This window comes from Alexandromys fortis, unplaced genomic scaffold (genome assembly GCF_014885135.2).
Source record: "Alexandromys fortis isolate MF-2015 unplaced genomic scaffold, M_Fortis_MF-2015_v1.1 scaffold_30, whole genome shotgun sequence".
Classification (NCBI taxonomy): domain Eukaryota; kingdom Metazoa; phylum Chordata; class Mammalia; order Rodentia; family Cricetidae; genus Alexandromys; species Alexandromys fortis.
The window spans coordinates 12,861,409-12,884,251 of NW_026067922.1; the positions used below are offsets into that span (position 1 = coordinate 12,861,409).

Here is a 22,843-nt window from a genome sequence, read left to right on the forward strand (position 1 = left end):
TGAGTTCGAGACCAGCCTGGTCTACAGAGCTAGTTCCAGGACAGGCTCCAAAGCTACAGAGAAACCCTGTCTCGAAAAACCACACACACACACACACACACACACACACACACACACACACACACACACACAAATCCCTATGTAGCTAAAGCTAGCCTACAACTTGCCTTCCTGCTACCACGCCCCCATGCCACCACATCCCAGTTTTTATGCAGCCTGGGGATTGAACCTCGGTACCATGCATGTCAGTCAAGCTTTCTGCCAATTGATCTCCATCTCTAGCCCAAGGAAACTTCTCTTCTAGAGGCAGGGCCTTGAGCATCTCAGGATGGCCTTGAACTTCTGATCCTCCTGCTTCTACTTCCTGAGTCCTGAGACGTCAGACAAGTGCCACCAAGCCTGGTTTTGTGACTTCCCTTTGAAATGGACATGAAATCTGCCTCGCCATGCTACTGTGGGCTGCAACAAGGAAACCACTTGATGTAGGATTAGCGAGGACAATATGAACTAAGCCCACAGTGGATTAGCTTCCTGTAATTATGATAATAAGACATTAAACCCATCTAGGGGTATGTATGTTCCTGTAACCCTATAGAAGCCCTTCTGGCCAAAAGACTTCAGGAAGCCATTTTTGACTTGTCTGGCCTTCAGAGGTTTCAGCCATGGCAAAGGATTTCTTATTTTTCAAGCCTTCTACTTTTTTAATCATTCATTTGGCACAAATTTACTCACTGGGTCAGGACCATGGAGTATCTATCCAGAATATCACTATCCCAAACTCTGGCCCCCTTTGGATATTCAATCAGAGATCCTCCTTTAAAAGAAGCCCAGGCCAGCATAGCTCAAAGTTCAGTCCCCAGAGAGCCAAAGGAGGCCTGGTTTCACCTTGAACATCACAGAGTGCCAGCTAGAGGCTGGCGTCTGACCAGGAGCCTGGAGTTACGCTTGGGGACAGCAATAAGGGACAAAGCCTTGGGGTGGGCATAGTGGGGAGAGGGAGAGCACGGGTGGTTAGCAGGGGCCAATGTGGGGTTGTGGTCGGTAAATCTGCCCAGCCTAGGTAATGACAGCGAGGCCCCCCTCTAGCTCAGACCCTACTGCTCTTTAAAGGGTCATTTTGCACCCACAGCTCTCGCAGCCATGTGGCTAGAACTTCGGACCGGATGCTCTCTGCTTTGAAAACAACAGGAAAGCTGATGGGCCTCCTCTCATTGTCTCTCCTGCCGTGGGCGGCCTGGATGTGGGTAGCATCTGCCCCCGGTCCTCTGCTTCTGTTCACACACTTTCCCTACCAGCAGCCTGCCCCAGGTAGCCCATGTTTTGGGCCACCAGCCAGCTGTCTCTGTCTCAATCTGCCTTTCATTTATGGCTCCATGCCTCCTTCAGAGCTAATTCCTACCGCCTGATTTTTTATTTTTAAAACTTTTTTTTTAGAGAAGTCCCTTGTGTGTGTACGCATGAGTTCAGGCATCTTTGGAGGCCAAGAGAGGGTGGATCTCCTTGAGCTGGAGTTATAAGTTGCTGTGAGCCACTTGACCCGGGAGTTGGGAGTCCAACTCAGTATGTGCTTTTAGCTGCTGTGCCAGCTCTCCAGCCCCTGGTTTAGTGTCATCCTGGTGTTCTTACCCTCCCTTTTGCCTGAAGATTCCCCCAATCAGTCTGAGTATCCTCTGGAAAGGGGGCTACCCTTGACTACCCTTGAGGAGGCAGCAGGTAGTCACCTCTTACCCAGTCCGGGACTTTTGGACAGGTGACAGCATGTCTGGCCCTTGGCACTGAGTCACTGGGTCTATTGTAAGTCTCTGCTATCTCGGAAAGGGCCTGTGCGGTTTCACAGTTTCTCCTTCCATCTGATAGGCCGTCCTCGTTGATCAAGCAGAAACTGGGAGAGGCTGGGCACTGGGAGCTGGCCTGCTTGTCCTGCACCACCTCACTTCCTGTGGGCCCTTCTCGGGCAGAACATGGGGAAGGGCAGTTCTGAGGAAGCCCAAGGTGTAGACTTGTGTGGGGGCTGAATGCGTGTCTCTTGCACTAAACCCCAGTACTCCATTCATGCATGTATGGGGCTTTATTTATACAATAAAATTTTATTTATTTTATACAATAAAATCCCTTTCTATGGTGGTTTTAATATGGTTTAAGCTATTCCTGTATGTCCGGACACCCTGGAGATGTGGGAGACCAGAAGCTGGTCTGGAACCCACCTCACTCATCTTTGTCCCTCCGTCTGCCTTCCTTCCCCTGTCCTCTTCCTTCATTGCCGCTCCCTGGGGCTCTGACCCTGAGACCTGAGCATGACCTCAGCTGTCTTTATACAAAGCCATTCGCTGGTGGTGGCTTTAAGGTAGAGCCTGGCGGCTCCTCCAACCACTCTTGACTGCTTGTTCATGGTCAAACCCGGCATCACAGCTTCCTCCTCTCTCGTGCCTCTATGGATTCCCCATGGGTGGGGCAGCAGGGGCACCTCCAGGCCCCCCCCCCTTCCGGCCCCACTCCCTTGCAGTGTGAGGGTTATGGAGTTTGTGTTTTCACTTCCTGGCCGTTCTGCCAAGCGCCCTCCAGCCTCCAGTGTAGTCAGGCAGGTTCAGCTAAGGATTCTGCCCGGCTGTGGCTTCCTCCCCGGAATATCAAACAAGGCTCGGGGGAGGGGTGGCCAATCCCATCCCCTTTGCTCAGCTGCCACTTGCTGGAACTGAGTGGGCAGCAGAGGGCATATGTGTGGGGTGCAGGAACACTGGTGTATTCTGAATTCAAGCCAGTATGAGGTGGTATTAGGGCCACAGGAGTGACGGGTGTCGGTCACTTGCATGGTTTTAGTTCGTATAGCTTAGACCGGCACCAGAGATAAAACTAACAATGACACAAAGATTCATTCACTGGTGGGAAATGGGCAACCAAAGCCTCGTGCCTACCGGTGTGTTACCAGTGAGGGGCTCCTGGGGGAGCCCCATGTCATCATGTTTGTGCTGCCCTGAGCTTCCCTCACCGCTCGGACCCAGAAGAGTTCAAGTCCCCGAAGCATCTCAGTCTCCCGTCTCTGTTCTAGAATGCATGTACGTCTACAACCATATATATATCCATATATATATCCATATATATATAATATATCCACACTCGCTCTTCCATAAAAATGACCTAAAATCTTTGTGACCAGTTAATTTATGGATTCACCCCAAATCTGTGAGTAACACTGGCCCAACAGGGAGACACCAGAGTGATGGTCCAGCCTCCCTCCAAAACCTGCAGCAAGAGCAGGTAACCATGTAGAGAGGCAAAGAAAGGTACTTTTTCTCTGTCTTTCCTCCTCTTTGATTTCCTTTCGCTTTGCCTTGGATGGGGTTTTATGCTGTAGACCAGGTTGGCTTTGAACTCACGGTGATCCTCCTGTACTGAGACTGCAGGTGTGTGTTATACACCCCATTAATTTTCTTAGAAGGCTCACCAGCCGCCTCACTGTGCCACCAGGCCGGGCTGTCCTCTAGGCCCATGCACTCCAGTTCTCCTGTCCACTGGACTGGATACAGCTGGCGTTTCATAGCACAGCGTGAGTGGCAATTCCCCTTTGGCAAATAGGAACTGTGCGTGTTACAGAGTGGGAACTAGATGCTTTAGGCAAGCTTCCCACCTGTGGGGCGAGACCCCTTTAGAGCAGAACAACTCTTTCACAGGGGTAGAACATCAGACATCCCGTATATCAGATATTTACACTATGATTCATAACAGTAGCACAATTACAGTTATGAAGCAGCAGTGAAAATAATTTTATTTTGGGGGTCATCAGAACACAAGGAACTGTATTAATGGGTCGCAGCATTAGGAAGCTTGAGGATCACTTCTCTAAGGGGACTTCAAATGGGGCTAAAGGAGCTGGAATAGGTGCCCCTAAAGGAAGGCACTTCACCTCTCGCGAAGATTTTAAGATCACGGAGAGTGACTGGGGTGCTGGTGGGCGAGACCCCGACCATCTGGCTGAATAGGTGAGGTCCCCTGGCTTCCATGTGCACGTGCGCACCCGCACACTTACATACACATGAACACACCTGCACAAACACAAAAGTGTCACAGCTGAGTGGCAAGGGCAGGAAAGTCTTCACTGAACGGAGATGAGTGAAACAACAGAACTTGGTCACTTAATGACATGTTAGAAACTGATGTAAACGCACACACACTTCGTGGTCCTGTTCCTGTGAAAACACATGGTCGGCCGACTGAGCAATGGTCTTAGAACATGGTGGTTGCCTGGGGGAGGCAAGTAGGTAGTCGGGAGAGGGTGCCTTTATAATTCCTGCCTTTTCCCTGGGTGGTGGTTACATAGTGAGTTTACTTTAGGATAAGTCAGTCTCTCTGTCTCTCTCCCCATGTCATATTTAAACTTAAAAAGCTTTGTAGTGTCATTGGAGTGGGTAAATTACCTCATCTCTCTAGGCCTCCTTTAGTATTACGTTTGTATTTGGGGTGGGAGGCTTTAACGGTTTTCACTTCGGTATTATATAGGTCTTTATATTTTCACTTAGGTATTTTCTGGTTACAGAAAAACAGGTTCACACACAGTCTTTGAAGGACCCATGGTTTCCAGGTTATTTTTCTTTGATACCCAACCCTAAAGCAAAAGCCTTTGAATAAAACCCGTTCTCCTGGTATGACCAGGGAGCAACACTGCTAGCATTTATAGAGATGCTGTGGCTAAAAACCTATGGTTATACCGTTGAAAAGCACATCTTCCCGGTGAGTTTGTTTAAGTTTTTATTCATCTTCCTTTGTGCTCCAGCTAGTTCCTAGAGGCTCTAAAGGCCGTGGGGTTCACTAGTGTGGACAGCTAATGCTCTCAGCACTGAAAGCAGCAGAGCTTCTAAGTGTTATCCACAGTCAGACGTCTGTTTTATACAACCTAAGCGTCTTGTTTTTGCCTATAGGATGCGAGACCCTTAACACATATCCTGTGACAGAGCCGAAAATAGAACTGAAAGTAGCATCTGCTATAGAGAACTCAACTGTTAGAAAGGGAAATTAAAAGGGAAAGAAAAATGAATTAAAAGACACCCACTTGGGGCTGGAGAGGTGGTTCAGTGGTTAAGAGCACTTGCTGCTCTTGCAGAGGACCCAGGCTTGAAACCCAGGACCTACCTGATCAGTAACAACTGTCTGTAACTCCCCTACCAGGGGATCTGGCATCCTTGTCTGGCCTCTGCAGGCACCAGGCACACACATTGTACACAGACATAGATGCAGGAAAAACACTCCTACACATTAAAAAAATAAAACAAGAAAAGACACACACTTCCCAAGGCATCATAGCCCAGAGGGAGCTTTTGAATTGTCTTCCTAAGAAACAAAAACTTGAACTGTTGGGATTTTCCTAAATAAAAGATTGAGATTGCTTTTGCTTCTTTTCTTCTCATTTCCCAGTCTGATTTTCTTCTGAGATTTTAGCCTTCACTATGTTTAATGAGATAACCATGACAGGGGGCTGTGAACATTTAAGAGAAGCATTGCGTTGCTCACTTCTGCTGGTAGAAGCTCTCAGGCACTTGCTTAGCACGGCTCTAAGCTCAGGGTTGTTAAGTCACTTGGCCCTTACTGATGAAGAGGAGGAATAGAATATGGCCACAGGGCGGTCAGTACATGCTGGTGGCTTTCCCGTGGGTCACTGCTGTCCCCACTCCACGTTCTCTTCTGAAGGAATCTCATGCTCCATTCTCAATTCCCTGTCTGCCTCTACACTAGAGGCCCATGACCTTTTACACACAGTCTACCTATGTATCCTGAGGTCTCACATCTAAGGACTCAACCAACTGCCAACCAAACACAGAGGGGGAAATCATATCTGCAGTGTTCACATACTGACTTTTTTGTCATTGTGGTCTAATGATGAATGGTAACAGATATTTACATCTCCTTTGCTTTCGTTTTTCAAGACTAGGTTTCTCTGTGTAGCTTTGGAGCCTGTACTGAACTTGCTCTATAGACTAGGCTGGCCTCGAGCTCACAGAGATCCGCCTACCTCTGTCTCCCAAGAGCTGGGATTAAAGACATGCTATTTACATCACTTTTGACATTGTTTTATATGTCATATAGGTCATCTAGAGGTAGTTTAGACGATGCGGTAGGTTATATGATGAAACCATGCTCACTGGCTTTGGTGTGTCTGTGGGGATATTAGGACCAGTCTCTTAAGGATTCCAAGGGGACACTGTTCTTAGTTTTCATATAGTCAGTGCATATGCTGAACAACGGGGGATCCCATGGCAACCTTAAATTTCATCCATTCAAACCGGACCTGTCTATGTCTCTAACATGTTCTCTTGGGGCCATTTACATTCATGTTCCGATTAAAGATCTGTGATGAAATTAGAAGACTACATACCTAACTGGTCCATCACAAAGGGTTTAGTTCCACAGGCAGGAGAAGGAGCCTCATCTCTGTTCCTCTTTCAGCTTGGGATGAGTTTCTGCAGTATCCATGTCCCGCATCATCCACAGTCAGCCCCAGCAGCTGCCTTCTCGTGTTCTTTTTCACCAAATCTTCCTGTGCTGGACCGTTTCCTACTTTCCATCACCCGGAGGAAAGGCCAGCACAGATATTGCGCACAGTCAGTCCCCTGGACCTTTGGGACCTGTTAGCATTGAAGCTAGAGATGAGCTTGTGTCTCTGCAGCTCCCCGACGCCCTTGGTTCCATCATACCCCATCATACGACCCTTTCCACACCTGTCCTGTGGCTAACGGCTTCCAATGGCTCTCTGTAGGCTGCTTCTGCGCTCCGTAAATAACGACCAAAATTGCAAGTCACAGATGGTGTGGGAAGGTGTTGCCCGGTCACCATCGGAAGTTTGGTATCACACTGAACAGTGTGATTTTATTCAATTACTTCTTCTTCGAGCTGCTTAGGCTCCTTCCTAGAATATGATCTCTTCCAACACTGGCATCCGTTAACCTTCCACATACCGTCACTAGTGGGCAAGGTGGAAATTAGTGGTCCGTATTTGAAGAATGTCTGTCACTCCTCTCCTGTGATTTAAGACCAGTCTGAAGAAGCAGGATGTCAACACCTGTCATCCCAAACAGAGGGATGATGGGTAATCTCATTGTTCTGAGACTGGAGGCAAAACAAGGTATCCATCAGAAGAGCTGCTGGCATTGTAGAGAGAATGTCTCTAAAGTCCCCTGGAGTGATGTGTGCACCCCCACAGGAGTTTCCTAGATGTAGTGAGGAGAGCCCACACAGGTAGGTGGGTCACCTGTCGTGCTGGCTAGTTTAACTTCCCTCTTGAAGAAAAAAAAATATTTAGCTTTACTTCTGATTTTTTAGACTCTCTGTTTCTTTTTCTTTTTTAAATTTTTTTATTGCGTTATACATTTTTCTCTGCTCGCCTCCCTTCCTCTCCTCTTCCCTTCTACCCTCTCCCGTGACCCCCATGCTCCCAATATACTCAGATCTTGTCTTTTTCTCCTTCCTATGTAGCTCCATGTTTGTCTCTTCTAGGGTTCTCTTTGTTGGAGAGGCCTGAACTTTTAAAAGTGATTTTGGAGTTTTAAAGAGACTGGATTTTTAAAGAAACTGAACTTTTAATGTGTTTAAATGTGTAAAGACTGTGAGACTTTTAAAGTTATTTATGTTTTATATTGCAATATTAGTATTAACATGTCATCTTGGGAACAAATGAGAAAGGCAAGGTTCTAATTGAAAAATGATGTTTGCGTGTCAAGCTGACAAGAGGTTCTTTGGCTCGCTAGTTTATGTCAATGTCACACAAGCTGGAATCATCTGAGAGGAGGGACTCTCAACTGAGAAAATGTCTCCATAAGGTCAGGCTGCAGGCAAGCCCATAGGGCATTTTCTTTATTAATGATTGATGGGGGGGGGGCAGCCCATTGTGGGTGATGTTTTCCCTGGGCTTCTGGTCCTGGGTTCTCTAAGAAAGCAGGTTGAGCAAGCCGTGGGAAACAAGCCAGTAAGCAGCACCCTCCATGGACCCTGCATCAGCTCCTGCCTCCAGGTTCCTGTCCTACCTGAGTTTCTGTCCTGACTTCCTTTCAGTGATGAGCAGTGATGTGGAAGTGTAAGCAAACTAAACTTGCTTTTGGTCATGGTGTTTCATTACAGCGATAGAAACCTGAGACACCTGGGTAGCCAGCTGCAGCAGTCTCACAGGTGGTTGGAAACCTAACTGAGACACCTGGGTAGCCAGCTGCAGCAGTCTCACAGGTGTCACAACCATCCTGCTACTCTTGATGTTAAAAACTGGAGGCCTGAGAGTTCTATGTAGTCACAGCATAGAAGAACACATGCACGGCAATATTCACCTCTGAGTGCTGGGGATTCCAAACTAGGTCCATACGCTTGCTTGTCGAGTGCTCTTACCCACTGAGACACCTTCCCAGGCCCTCATCTTCAATCTTTTAAATGTTCAGATTAATTGTGACTGAATTATCCAGGCATTATCCATATTCTTCGCCCACTAGGGCATGTTCTTCTCTAAGATGGGGATTTATTTGGGTTTGAAAAATCATTTTTACAGTTTATAGATTCAACTTTTATGTTGGATTCTAAGTGGTGGGCTGTCAAATCTGGTGCAGCTTCAGGGAGAGAAATAGCTTTGCAGTTTCTCCCCCGGGCTCCGAGGGCTCAGTACAGAGGGTGACTGTTCCAGAGTCAACCTCTGAAGCAACAGTGTTGAGTCAGTGTTGCTACACTTCTGGATCCCTGGGGTCACTCTGCCAATGGCAGAACTTCCACTTAACCCAGGTGGGAGGAATAATTTATGTCATTTCCTCTGCAGATACAACATAGGCCTTTCAATGCTGTGAGAGCAGCTCTTTGTTCAGTTGATGGGAAATTACATTGACACCTGACCCTGAACTCCCTGTGGAAGAGTTTCCAGCATTACCCGTGAGGATATTTAGCATATCAAAGTGGAAACTGCTCTGGCAACCTTGGAAGGTCTCCTGTGGAGAACTTTGGAGAGTTTGGCTGGTATGGCTGCAAGGCTGCCACATATACCGTCTGAACACTTCCAGATACATGGTCAACCTGCTGGTCACACGAGTGAGCTAATTCTGTGCATAACAAAGTCTTGTGGTACCATGGAGGCCAATAGAGCAGGGACTGGCAGAGCCAGCTGTCCATCCCCCGCCTTCAGGCAAAGGAATAGATAAAAGAGTCATTTTTTTGTATGTCTGTCATGACTTTGAACTAACAGTGAGCCACCTAGAGACCCAGAGCAAAGGGAATACAACCACCTGAAGCCATCAAACCTGTTTCTAACTGTAGTCTACACCTTAAGGTGCAGTTACCACAGGGTGATGGCAATGCAGCTGACAGTAGACACGGAGAACAAAGCTTATAGATTAGTTTACCATCTCAGGGTTAAAGCTGGGAATGGAGACTGTAAGCCAGAGAGCCCTGTCGTAGCTACTCTTTTTATTCCCTGGCTTAAACACCTGGCAAGAAGCAGCTTAGAGGAAGGATTTATTTGAGTTCATTTGAGAAAGGGAAATATGATGGCCAGGGTTCTGACCGTGGGGCAATAGCATGTAGCTGGTCACAGCCACAGACAGGAGCCAGAGCTAGGCTATAAGGCACAAGCATGTCCCTTCTGAGTCCCTTCTGCCAGCCAGGCCTCATCTCTTAAAGGCTCCACAACCTCCCCAAGAGGGCTGTTACCTGGAGCTGCTACTCAGCTGCTTCGGAAGCCACCATCCATGCTGCGTGAAGACTTGCCGAGATTGCTGCCTCGGAGTCCCCCCACCCTTCTGTAAGCAATCCCTTGCCCGTGCTCTTTATGTAAGCCCTATAAACATCAGTTCCCTGGGTTGAACATTGGTTGGATTAAACTTTGGTTTGCTGTAGGACTTTAGTGGGAGGGGGATGGTGTTTATGTCTACCCAGGGAAGAAAATTTGGTAACAGAAGGCAGTCCTTCAACAGCTTCTGGTGAAAACATGGGACAAGAACAGCCATAAATATAGCTGCAATGGCTCCCGCTGCCAATCTGTGGACAGATCTGAATAAGAGCATCCACAAACACCGGCTCCTGAGAACAGAAGAGGCTGTGTCCCTCATCCACAGGAATAGATGGCTTCTAAGACTGGGGAGGCAGAAGCCATAGATAATGAGTCCCGTGTGTAATGTACACTGTGATTAACCAATTGGTAAATGATCACAGAAGAGATTGGAGATGACCATCAATGACCACCACTAATACAGAACAACTGTAACAGATCAAACCCGACGAGCTGGTTACTCCTTATACTTTAGCTTTCTGTGTTTTTACACCGTGGTTGGCCCCAGACAGCTAACACCACAGGTTAGGGCGGGACTATGGACCAGTGATGCAGCTGTGAAGCTGCGATTGTCACTTGAGGTTTCCAGGTAGCTATAGACAAACCTGGTTTGTAGGGACAACTGCCAGACTTCAGATCAACTGAGAAAGCACTTGTTTAGCAGTAGAACTTCAGGGCTGTAGAGAGTGTTCAGTTAATAAAGAGTTGAGGAGCAGAGTTCATGTCCCCAAATTTATATATGTCAGCATGGTGGCCTGTGCTTGAAATCCCAGAACCAGGGAGGTGGAGACAGGTGGATATCTGGGGCTCACTACCAGCCTGTCTATCTTAATTGGGAAGCTCCCAAAGAAAAATCCTGTTCTCAGGTAGACAAGTTGGACAGTATGACTAAGGATGATGCCTGAAGTTGTCCTCTGGCCTTCATAGGCACGAACACATACATACATGCACAGACACACATGTACACACACACACACACACACACACACGGAATTTTACTTATGGGAGAAGAATGCCCCGTCACCCACCTTACAGGACAGGCCACAGTGATTGTCCCAGCACAGTTATGTGCCAGTCAGTGTCTTCAGGGATGAGGCCTGCCACCATAGCATGCCAGAAGGTATGCAGAGCAAGAAGAACCGTCATAGATGATGGCGTGTTGAACCTGCCTCTTTCTGTCCGTGAAGGTGACAGGAGTACATTTCCATATTAATCTGTGAGGGTAACACCCGCCCCCCCCCCCAGTGCAGGGTGTCTCCATCATCTGAGCGGTCACGGTATGAGACCCCAGTGTCTCACAGGCTGTTGAGTCTGGAAATGCTCATGAAAGAACGAAAGAACCAGGCACTGTGACAAATCAGCCCCGTTGCGAATGTCACCCCCACTTCACGTCAGCATCTACCTCTGGTAGTTCTGGTTATTTCTTCATCAGTTACATGAATTGTAGCGCTACATGGAAATATGCAAATAGGCAAACTGCTCTGTAAAACTGTCAAGTGGTGTAGAATCTCCACGAAGTTGGTGAGGCTAGAGAGTCAGAAACCTGACGTTCTCAGTAGTAGCTCCAGGATACTGTTTGGGAAGAGGGGACAAGGGTTTGAACAAGGAAGGATTGAGAGAAGCCTGGAGGGGGGGGGGTGTGGATTCCTGAAGCTCCTGGATGCTCGTGTAGAAATCTCTCTCTCTGGCATCACTTTTTGAATAGCTAATGGGAGGCAGAAAATGCAGCGAAACTGTTATGGTGAAATCATGGCGAGAGAGCAGCTAACGCTTCAGTAACTCGGTGGCTCATTCTAAGAGCTCACTGGTCACAACCACAGTAAATACAAAGGATATTTTCAATTTTTTTGAGAAAAAGTTTCCATTTTTTTGGCTTTTTTGTTTTTGTTTTGGTTTTTGAGACAGGTTTCTCTTAGTAGTCCTGGCTACTGAACCTCGCTCTGTAGACCATGCTGGCCTCGAACTCACAGAGATGTGCCTGCCTCTGTGCCTGAGTGCTAGGATTGAAGGCGTGTGCCACTGATACCTGGCTCCTCTTTGTTATTTCCTATGAAAATTCAGTCCCTATCTTATTCTTTGGTGATTCTGCCCAATATCAGTTATATTTAGACAATGATACTATTATAATATACATTTGATGCATTGAACAAGTAATAGATAATACATTTAACAATAAATACTTGAACACATTTAAGCATGAACATCGAAATGTGACTTTACGATTACTCTTAGAAAACTACATGGTCTTTAGATACATGTTTTTAGTTTTAGATTAGTGTCCAACACAACGAGTTTCATTATGGCATCTTAAACACACATGCCATTATACTGTGTTCTCATTTGTTTCTCTGTGCCCCCTTCTTCCCTGACTCAGTTTCCTCTTCTGTCTTCTCATCACAACTATTCCACCTGCTGTCTACTTCCCCCCTTCTTCCTAGGAATGCTTCATCTTCTCTCATGATTCCCTTTCTAGCAAGCCCACCCAGACATATAAACACAAATATATGTGTATCCATACAAGGTTCTGTAGAGGAGAGAAAGCATACAATACTTGTCTTTCTGTGTCTGGCCTATTTTGCTTAATCTAACATTTCCAGTCATACCTATTCCCCTCCAAATATCACGACTTCGTTTTTCTTTCTGGCTACATACAATCCCATGTACCACCTTTTCTTTATCTACTCATCTGCTAATGACCACCTGGGCTATTCTACCTCCTGGCTGCTGTGAACAATGCGTCTGTAAAGATGGGTATGCATGAATCTCAGCAGTTTCCTCTTTATAGTGAGTGTGTATGTATATTCTTGTTCACATGTATGCAGATACATATGTGTGTGAGAGGAGATGTGCACATATATTCATATGAATATAGAGATCAAGATCACCTTGGGCATCACACCCAGGAATGTCATCTATATCAACCTGTTGTAAGGAGGCTGCTTGTTTGTTTCCCGACAGCTCAGCCCCGAAATAATAACATAGAAACCATATGATTTGAAATACTGTTTGGCCAATAGCTTAAGTGTATTTTTGGCTAACTCATATCCTAAACTAACCCATCTATTTATCTGTGTATCGCCACATGGCTGTGGCTTACCAGATAAAGTTCTGTCCGGCGTCTATCTCCAACAGAGACTACATGGCTTCTTCTAACTCCTCCTTCTTTTTCCCAGCATTCAGTTTAGTTTTACCCACCTACTTCTATTCATTGCACAGGCCCAAGACAGTTTCTTTATTAACCAATGGTGTTCACAGCATGCAAAGGGGAATCTCACATCATCAACCAAGAGACTTAGGGTTCCAGTCTTGACTGCCCTGGCACAGGCATTATAGTTGTGTGATGCTATGCCTGGCTTCTTACCTGTGTTCTGGGGCTAGCGCTCAGGTACTTATGTTTGCAAGGTAAGCACTTTAGTGACCGAGCTATCCCACCACCTTTCTGTGGTGTGTTGTCTTGGGGTCCTTCGGTATATCAAATGAGTAGTGTATATACACAGTTTGTCTGCAGCTCTATTTTCAGGATTCTGTTTTTGAGGCATGTTCATATTGATTTCCACAGTGGCTGAACAAGTTCCCATCCCCATTGGCGGTGAGTAACGTTTCTTTTCCCCACCCTTGCGGTATTTGTTGCCATTTGTTTTCTCGCTGGCAACCATTCTGACTAGTAAAACGCAAGCTCCAGTCAGCTTTAATGTCCATTTCCCTGAGGATGATGAATGCTTTTCCAGTCCTTATCGTGTTTCCTTACTTGAAGGCTGTGCGTGCCAGTCATTAGCTCTTTCCTTGACTGCATTTTATCACAGAATATTTGCTTACACTGTGAAGATGTGTCTTTGCCAAGGTGCCATCTGATTGGCTAAATAAAAAGCTGAATGGCCAATAGAAAAGCAGGAAGAGGTTAGGCAGGATTTCTGGAGACAGAGAGGACGCTGGGAAGAAGAAAGGCAGAGATGAAGAGGACACAGAAGGTGCAAGATGGAAGGGAGATGACATCACATGACAGAGTATAGATGAACACAAATGGGCTACTTTAAGTTATATGGGCTAGTTGAGACAAGCCTAAGATAATGGCCAAGCTTTCATAATTAGCAATAAGTCTCCGTGTTGTTATTTGAAGGCTGACGGTTCTGACAATAAAGCTTGCTACACTTGGCATCCAATGTAGGACACCAGAGGAAGTGTTTATCTAATTATTTTTTTATCAATAAAACCTCAGAGCTGGGCGGTGGTGGCCCATACCATTAATCCCAGCACTCGAGAGTCAGAGGCAGGTGGATCTCTGTGAGTTGGAGGCCAGCCTGGTCTACAGAGCGAGTTCCAGGACAGACTCCAGAGCTACAGAGAAACCCTGTGTCAAAAAACCAAAATAAACTCCAGAGTCAGATGTTGAGGTAAGAACCTGATTGATCAGAGAAGTGGCCAGTGACCTCTTCTCTCTCTCCTTCCTTGACCCAAAAGAGGGCCAAGCCTCTCTATAAGCCCCCCCCCACTATTTTCTTTGTCTCTCTACATATCTTGGGTCATCCAAAACATCTGTGGCTAATATGGTCAGCTAGTAGGTAGCTCTGCCCTCTGTTCAAGGTAAACATTATTGTCAGTCTCAGGAGTGTCAGGGTATGGTCGAAATATCCCACATAAGGATGCCTTGTTTTGTTTTTCATTTTTGTAGTTCTTTACATATCCTGGATGTTAATCTCCAGTCTCTTGTGGAGCTGGCAAAGATTTATCTCCCACCTATCGGCTGTCACTTCACTCTGGCAATGGTTCCCATTCAGTGTATGCCCTTCTCAATGTCACATGATCCCATCCGTCAGTCCTTGGAGTGATTCCCTGTGTTATCCGAGTTCCACTCAGAAAGTTCTTGCTTGTGTGTATAAAGTAAAGTGCTTTTCTGAGTGTCTTTGATCCATTTTGAATTACCTTCTGTGCAGCGGGAGAGATGGGTGACTCTAATTCCATTCTTTTGCACGCTGACATCCAGCTTGGTTGTATTTCAAGGCCTCTGTCAAAACTTGGGTGGCTGAAGCAGTGCGGACTTATTTCTGGGTCTCCCACCATAATCCACCAGTATACAAATCCTAACGTTGACTGAGGTTTCTGTCCTACCCAGTCCTTTAGTCATTCAGTCCCAAAGGAACACATAGAGGTCTACATTAATTATAATCTGATTGGCCTAGTATCTCAGGCTTCTTATTAACTCTTTTTTTTTTTTTTTGGTTTTTCGAGACAGGGTTTCTTCTTATTAACTCTTATAATTTATATTAGCCCATAATTCTTGTCTGTGTTAGCCAAGTGGCTTGGTACCTTATTTGGCGAGGCAGTCATATCTTGCATCCTCTGCTGCTGGGTCACGACTGCAGGCTGAGCTTTGCTCTTCCCAGAATTCTTGTTGCCCCACCTATACTTCCTGCCTGGCTACTGGCCAGTCAGCACTTGTAATAATACAAGAAACAGGATAAAAGACATTGTCCCACAGCATCTGAGTTCAAATGAACACTAACTGGAGGCTTTAGCTTTCATGTGCCAGCTGTGGATGCCAAGCTAACGAATCAAAGTCCCTGAAACCCTCGCTGCTGCACAATGCATATCAGCTTTTATTTTGACGCTAATTAGCTGTGTGCCCTTCCACAGATCAACTCCTTTTCTTTGGGCCTCAGTTTCCTCATCCACCAAATGTAAACATAAAACACACCCATGCTCTGAATCCTGTTTGGAGTGAGATTCTTTTGGTTTTGTTTGTTTATTCTGAACGTCTGTGTTTGTGAGGGAAGGGTAGGCTTGTGTCTTAAAGTCAGAGGATGACTGTGAGAATTTCTACTGTGTGGGTCTTGGGGTTTGAACTCAGTTAGATCTTCAGGTTTAGTGGCAGGCACCTTTGCCTGCTGAGCCATTTCATAGGCCCGGTGGGAATCTTAAGACAAGTTTTCTTTTAAATTCCTAGAACTCCCTGCCCCGGTATTAACGAAGTCAGAATCCCAAGCAGTGGGAACCCAACAGTTGAGATCTGTAAATTCCCTGAGGTTCTAATCGAACTGCGGGGCACCTGGAACCATGAGGTCCTTAAGGTTTATTCACTTGGGACTTCAGTTCTTTTCCTTATACCAGGTCAGTCCTGGGCTGATGAAGAGGTACAGTGAGTATCTCTATGACTTAACCCTTTCCCGTTGTGCCCTGGCCACAAAGAGCTTTCTGAGAAACAGTGAAGTTAAGGGCGGGGGGGGGGGGAACACACAGCCCTGTTTTTGCCACATTCCCCCCCCCCCCGAACACAGCATTCTCACCTCACATAAGCCACGTTCCAGAGAAACCGGATGCTGCTGCCTTCCCATAGAAATGCCCCAGGGTGCCTGTGAAATACAGGAGATGGCAGACAGAGGAGACTACGGTGACACACTGGATTGAAATAGCCTGGCTTTTCTGGGCCACTGTGGGCCCGAGGCCTCCCCTGTGATCTAACTCCTCTGGGTGGTCCAGAACTGCATAGGACGCTCGCTCTGAGTGGCAGTGGTTGTCTGGCCTGCACAGGTGCGAGGCTGGGATACTTGGACAGAGTAACCCTTTGTGTCTATGTACTTGCCAACTCGAGATACAGTTTTGTCTTCTTACTGTCGAGTATATGAGCTATTAACTTGGTATGAATCCAGCTGAAACCTTGCTGGATTCCCCTCTATTTATCCTCTTGCAAAATCAACCGTTTTAAGATTTGTGATAGAGGAATAGAAGGAAACGGAGCAATAAAGACATCAAGGGTTACTGCTGGTTATGCCACAGGCCAGCCTGGGGACAGGGCACAGATTCTAGGCAGGCTTCTCTCAGTCCTCGGTTCTGACTAGGCCTCATCCTCAGGGTAGCCTTCACCATGCCTGGCCCAGTTATCGCTGGGATCCTTCTGCTGTGGGAGCACATTTCACTCCCTTCTCCTCCTACAGCCTTCCGAGTCTGTTTAGGGAGATGCGCCACATCTTTGTGCCTGACTACCGCGAGCTACTTCCAATGTCTTCTCCTTTCTACCCACTCACCCCTGAGTCTCTTTGTGCGTTGACCAGGTCCTTGCTTGGCTCAAAATGAAGCCCTACATTTATTCACGATTTATTACAATCAACACTCTGTTGGTGGTCTGAATAGTCTTGCTTGCTGTTATTAGAATGTTTTCCCCTTTGAGTGTCTTCTATGGCTTGAATAAGATCATCCTTCTGAAACTCGTGTTGGAGTTTAGTCTGCATCCCGAGGTCTAAAGAGGGGAACTTCACCTGCTGACAGCATATGGAGGCGGGGCTCCAGAAAGGGAAAAGTGGTTAATTTTTGAGACCATCTTCAGGGTGCAGTCTGCAGGGGTGGGTACTGGAGAGTTTTTAAGAAGGGAAAAGAGGGGCTGGTGAGATGGCTCAGTGGTTAAGGGCACTGACTGCTCTTACAGAGGACTGGGGCTTGATTCCAAAGCTACCACATAACAGGTTACAGCCACTTGTAACTCCAGTTGAACCCTAGTTCTGAAGGATCAGACCCTCCCTCCTTCTGACTTCCATGAACACGTAGTGCACATCCATGCAGGTAAAACATTCGTACACTCATAGCTTAGCCAGGCAGGTCCCTTTCCCCATGGGGGCCTGGTGCGCAATGGTTGCAAACAGCGGCCTCCTTGGAAGTGTTGCCTTGTAAGTTGCCCTAAGGGACCGCGGAGGTGATTTTTCCGGCCGTTATTCAAGTCTCTGATTTCCATGTTGTCCCCAGTTGAGGTTTCAGACAGGTATGTTTGGTTCCTTTGGGAAGCCCCGAGGCACAGTGGCCAGGCTTCACACTGGCCAGGTCACCATATCCATCTGCACCAGGCTGTACAAGGAACACGTGATTGAGGCTCTGCCTAGAGCCATGGTCAAGTTCCCTGGCCACCTGAAGACCCATCTCTCAAAGAAGTGGGCCTTCACCAAGTTCAATGCAGATGAATGTGACGATATAGTCGCTTGCTCCTGCTGGCAGGGGGCCAGATATATTTCCAATTCCAGTCCCCTGGACGAGGGGTGGGGATTCCTGCATTCCTGAGGACTTCCACGGTGTTCTCCTGTTCCCTATTAAATCACGTTCAGTAAAAAGTCTTGATCTTCTCTGAAAAAAAAAAAAACAAACCTCATATACGCAACATAAAAATAAAGTTTCTAAACTTAAAAAAAATTAAGAGAAGGAAAACGACAGAGGACACGAACACGCCATTCCTGTCCCTTGCCATATGATGGTGCCCTGCAGTGCCCTGGGACTCCGTCAGCAAGGCTGTGTGCCAGCTGTGACTCCTGCCTTTCAACCATAACTGTGAACCCAAACAAACCACTTTGTCTTATAATTTGCTGTGAGTAGTAACACAGGACTGGGGCATTCGTTATTAGAAACCGAAGATGGAGTAAAGCAAGAGGAACAACACAGCAGCACAAATGGATGCTGTCTCTGAAAGACACGTGGGATACTGGCTTCACAGGACACAGCTCAGCCTGGAGCTTGGGGCTCCCGGGCCTTAGAAAATGCCTGCTGAAACCTAGCTTGAGTTCTTGTAAGACTTCTCGATTCCTTAGAATGCTAACGGGCCTGAGGTCTTTGGAATGATGGAAACAGACTCAGCGTTCCCCAAGTTTGTTTGACATCTTCTGTGGGGTCCTGGCTATCCGGAAGTTAAAGTGGCGTGAAGCGCCCTCGCAGAAGCCGGACTGTCCCTCAGCTGGAGGGTCCAGCAGCTTTATTAACCACCTACTTATAACTCAGGGATAAAAGATAATTCAATTAACCCCCTTCATCATAGTACTAAAGAATCTGAGCTCCCAGAGGGTCCGAGGAAGGCAGCAGGACGGGAAAGTAGATGGTGAGAAACCCACAAGAAATTACAGTTCAGAAGTCCACACCCACTGAGCCAACGCTCTCTTTTAAAACTGGATGGTAGAAATCAGCGGACCGTAACAAGCTCCCTGCGTCAGCTCTGCATTGTTGCACCTCACGGGTCTCGTAGGGTCAGAGAGCTAAACACCAGAGAACAGGCACTTTAACAATAGAAACACACGCGCCTGCCCACTGCTCTGGATGCAGGGGTTCTGAGCCGTCTCCATGGTTTGCAGGGCGCCACCTTCATCCTCCCTGCGTCTGTATGCTCTTGTATCTGAGCCTATTCACCTTTTATGAGGACACCAAGTGTACTAGAGAAAGCCCACCCAAACAATCTCATTTAACAAAATTGTCTCTGTTACGACTCTGTCTCCAAGTAAGGTATGTTCTCATATGTTAGTAGGGCTTTGGACTCCTACATACAACGAATTTTTGTTGTTGTTGGCGATATATGCAACATAGAAATTTATTTACATTTTTAAAATGTTTTTCTTTTTTGGACAGAGTTTCTCAGTGTAGCTTTGGAGCCTGTCCTGGAATTCGCCCTGTAGACCAGGCTAGCCTAGAACTCAGAGAGATCTACCTGCTTCTGTCTCCTGAGTGCTGGAATTAAAGGCATGTGTCCCCATGCCTGGATGGCTAACCGATTCTTTAAAAATGGTCTCTAAGAAAGAAGCATTTCTCCGGGTGTCTCATGGTGGGAGAAGAAACAGGCTAAAGCCTGGTGCCAGCCAGAGGAGAAACTTGTCTCCCAGGAAGGGGTTTCCTGCAGTCCTGACAGCTTGTTAGATCATCTTGCAGAGAGACCGGAGCTGAGACAGTGTAGAGGGACCCTATGCTGATCAGTTCTACATATCCCTGGCCTGCTATTTAAACCAAAAACTCCATGTCAGGGCCCTGAATAAGGACTTCAGAGGGTCTTCGGATCTCTTTGTTTCTCTTCCCAACGTGGCCACATTGACTAAATCTCTTTTTTCTGGGTTACATGTTTATACATCTCTCAATATACCTTTCAAGGATAAGTGGCTGGGTTTGTTACAGCTCTGCAGGCCCAGGATTTGCCCCTAGCAAAACAGCTAACAACCTCATATTTGAGGACAGAAGCTCTGAGTGGTTCCCAGGGCACACAGCCACTCAGTGAGAGCAGTGGCTTCTAGCCTTCTCCGGCTGGTGGACCACAGGAACAAGCCTGAGTCATAGGACATGAATAGGGGTGATCCAAGTGGCTTCAGAGTTGTCCCTCAGGGGTAAAGTCACAAAACCAGAGACTCCTCCATCTTCCTTCCAGGTGGGTTAGAACAGGAACAGAAAGGCAACTAATAAGCCGGAAACACACCATCAGGGCACACCCGGGGCTTGGGGGAGGGGGGGCAAAAGACAGAGAGGAAAGCACACTGTCAAGGAAGGACCTCAGGGTAGAGCCACCTCATCATCCTACATCTTCACCCCTGGCTGGGCACTTGAGAAAGAAACGAACCTCTGACTGCTTAGAGTCCTTTCAATGCAATAAGTTAGGGTGTCCCAATTCTCATTCTAACAAGGTAAAGTTGAACTCTGTGTCCTGTGGAAATTCAAATCTGTTGTGGTGGTTTGAAAAAAAAATGGCCCACAAAGGGAGTAACATTAATAGGAGCTGTGGCTTTGTTGGAGTAGATGTGGTCTTGGAGGAAGTGTGTCACTGTGGAGGTGGGCTTCGAGGTCTCTGATATGCTCAAGCTATATCCAGAGAGACAGTTCACTTCCTGTCGCCTGTGGATCAAAGATGGAGGACTCTCAACTGCTTCTTCTGCACCATATCTGCCTGCACACGGCCATGTCCCACCATGATGATGACGATGGACTGTGAGTCAAGAGTAGAACTCTCGGGTACTTCTCTAGCACCATGTCTGCCTGCTGCCTTGCTTTCCACCTGACTTCAGTGTAAGCGAGCCACCCCAACTCTTTTCCTTTATAAGAGTTGCCATTGTCATGGCAACCCTAACTAAGACAATTGTATATGCCAATAAGAATACTACATGTGCTTCCTGTTTTATTTTACTTATTATTATTATTATTAATTATTGAGACAGGGCCCCTCCCTCCCTCCCCCCCTCCCTCTCTCTCTCTCTCTCTCTCTCTCTCTCTCTCTCTCTCTCTCTCTCTCTCTCTTCCTAGCTGTTCTGGACTCACTGTGTAGACCAGGGTGGTCTTGAACTCACAGAGAGCCACCTGCTTTGGCCTCCCCAGTGCTGGGATTCACAGCATGTGCCACCACCGCCCAGCTGCTTCCTACTTTAAAATCTATTATAATCAATTTTATTTTTAGACCAATAAGAGCCAGAACTCTTGAGTGGATTTGATTTCAGAGGGATGACTATGATTTTTTTCTCTTTTGAATAGTATATGGAAATCTTGTTGGAAGAGGGAAAGGGATACTTCATACTTAAGAAAATAGGCATGACAGAAAACTTGAAGATGAATCAAAACCTAAAATTTAAGAATGGTTTAAAAATTGCATGCACTGGGTTGCTTCTCGTCAACCTTCTTTCACAAATGGAATTGTAAGGAGGTTTTCTGAGGTGGTGTTTGGCTTTAGGGGTGGGAGAGAAGGGCTAATAGGGTGAGACTTACGGCTATAAATGTTCTGGATGTCAGCACGTTTCACTGTTTTCTTTGACATCCCTGTGAGATGACCTTAGGAACACATGTCTCTACAGGCAGTTTCAGTTTCATCCCTGCTGGGGAAGCTCCTCACCACCCTTTCTGCTTTGCATTCCTGTCTCACGGTCAGTGGGGTGTGAAGGCCCTACACGCCTGTCTGCTGCTCTCCCTAACTAGGGAAAGGCAGGCAGGAAGTGGAGGGTGAGGTGTGTCAGCCTCAGGCAAAACCGTCTGTCAGGTTGTACCTGTGTGAAACTGGTCAACACCAGAGCAAAGCTGAACACTGAGACAGGGGCTGGGGTGAGACGTGGAGGACAGGAGATGCCAGCCATCAACCAATTCCACATCATGGCCAGAAAATTTGTCTTCATCTAATGCAGTTAATGTAATAATTTTTCTTAAAATTTTTCTAATGCAACTAGAAAAATCAAGCAAGTAAAATAACTTAGGCTAGCTAGCTGAGTTAAAGATCAAATTAGACAAAACAAGTTTACAGTAAAATTAGCATTTTGATGACTGGTTTAGCAAACAGTTTATTTACCAAACAAGATGTGTTTGGTTTACTAGAGTTCTCAGAGGCGAGAGATGGGGTTCTGTGGTGGAGTGCTTGCCCAGCACACACAAAACTGGGTTAGAGCCTCAGCTCTGGGAAAAAACAAAAAGGGGAGAAAACCTAACCAAAAACATCAGAGTGGCCATAGCATAGCATAACACCCAGCAGACGAGCTTTACAAAGGCATTTCTTTATTATGAGTGGTAGAGCATTGTGAAAAAGAGCCATGCCGTGCCCAGCTGAACAATTTAAAGAAAATATGAACCAAAAAATCCACCAAACAATAAAAAATAACCTTGAAAGACACCTACAGTGGCAGAAACCACAGAGCCGCTTAAAAGGGACCTGAGCAAGCTGATGCAAGTTACTTCTATAAAGGGAAAAAGAAGAGCCGTTAGCCAGGGATGCTCCCTGGGCTCTGAGCAACTGGGGGGGGGGGCACTGCAAATGTCTTCAAGAATCCACAGACATCAGAGCTGTTGCCAATGACAGGCAGGGGGCGGGTGACACAGCCTCAGAGAGAGCCTGAATTACAGCAAACCTCTATGGGCAAACCAGCAAGCCAGGGAACAATGTGGCTTCAGAGAAACCAAGCCAGATCCATCTGAGTGACAGCGCGGGTACAAGGGACGTAGAAACTGGGCCTGATGACATTGCTAAAGAAGGCGTGGCTCTACTGATCTAGAGAGGTGCTTTCCTAGACTACTTAGGAAGGCAGGAGAGGGGGCGCACCAGGTGGAGAAATTAATGCTGTGTGTCTCAAGACTAGATCATGGGATTTCCTGTATCGAGAGTCAACGCCTCGAGGGAGGGTAGACAATTAGGCAGACCACAGCCACTTGTATGAATATGCAAGGTATAGATTCCTGAGCCCTCTATAGACCTCACGGCATTTCCCGATGGAATCACGATGCATTGTGAGGCTATATGGGTATCACCCACTCTTCTCCAGGTTCCCAGGTTCACACTGTCGGGAGGACGGGGCTGCCTATCAACTTTAGAGCAGA

The 22,843-nt window shown here is 46.8% G+C and overlaps 1 pseudogene; it reads left to right on the plus strand.

The window, feature by feature from the left end:
* Positions 1-17,345: 17,345 nt before the first annotated feature.
* LOC126501382 (uncharacterized) lies at positions 17,346-17,468 on the plus strand (annotated as a pseudogene).
* Positions 17,469-22,843: the final 5,375 nt, after the last annotated feature.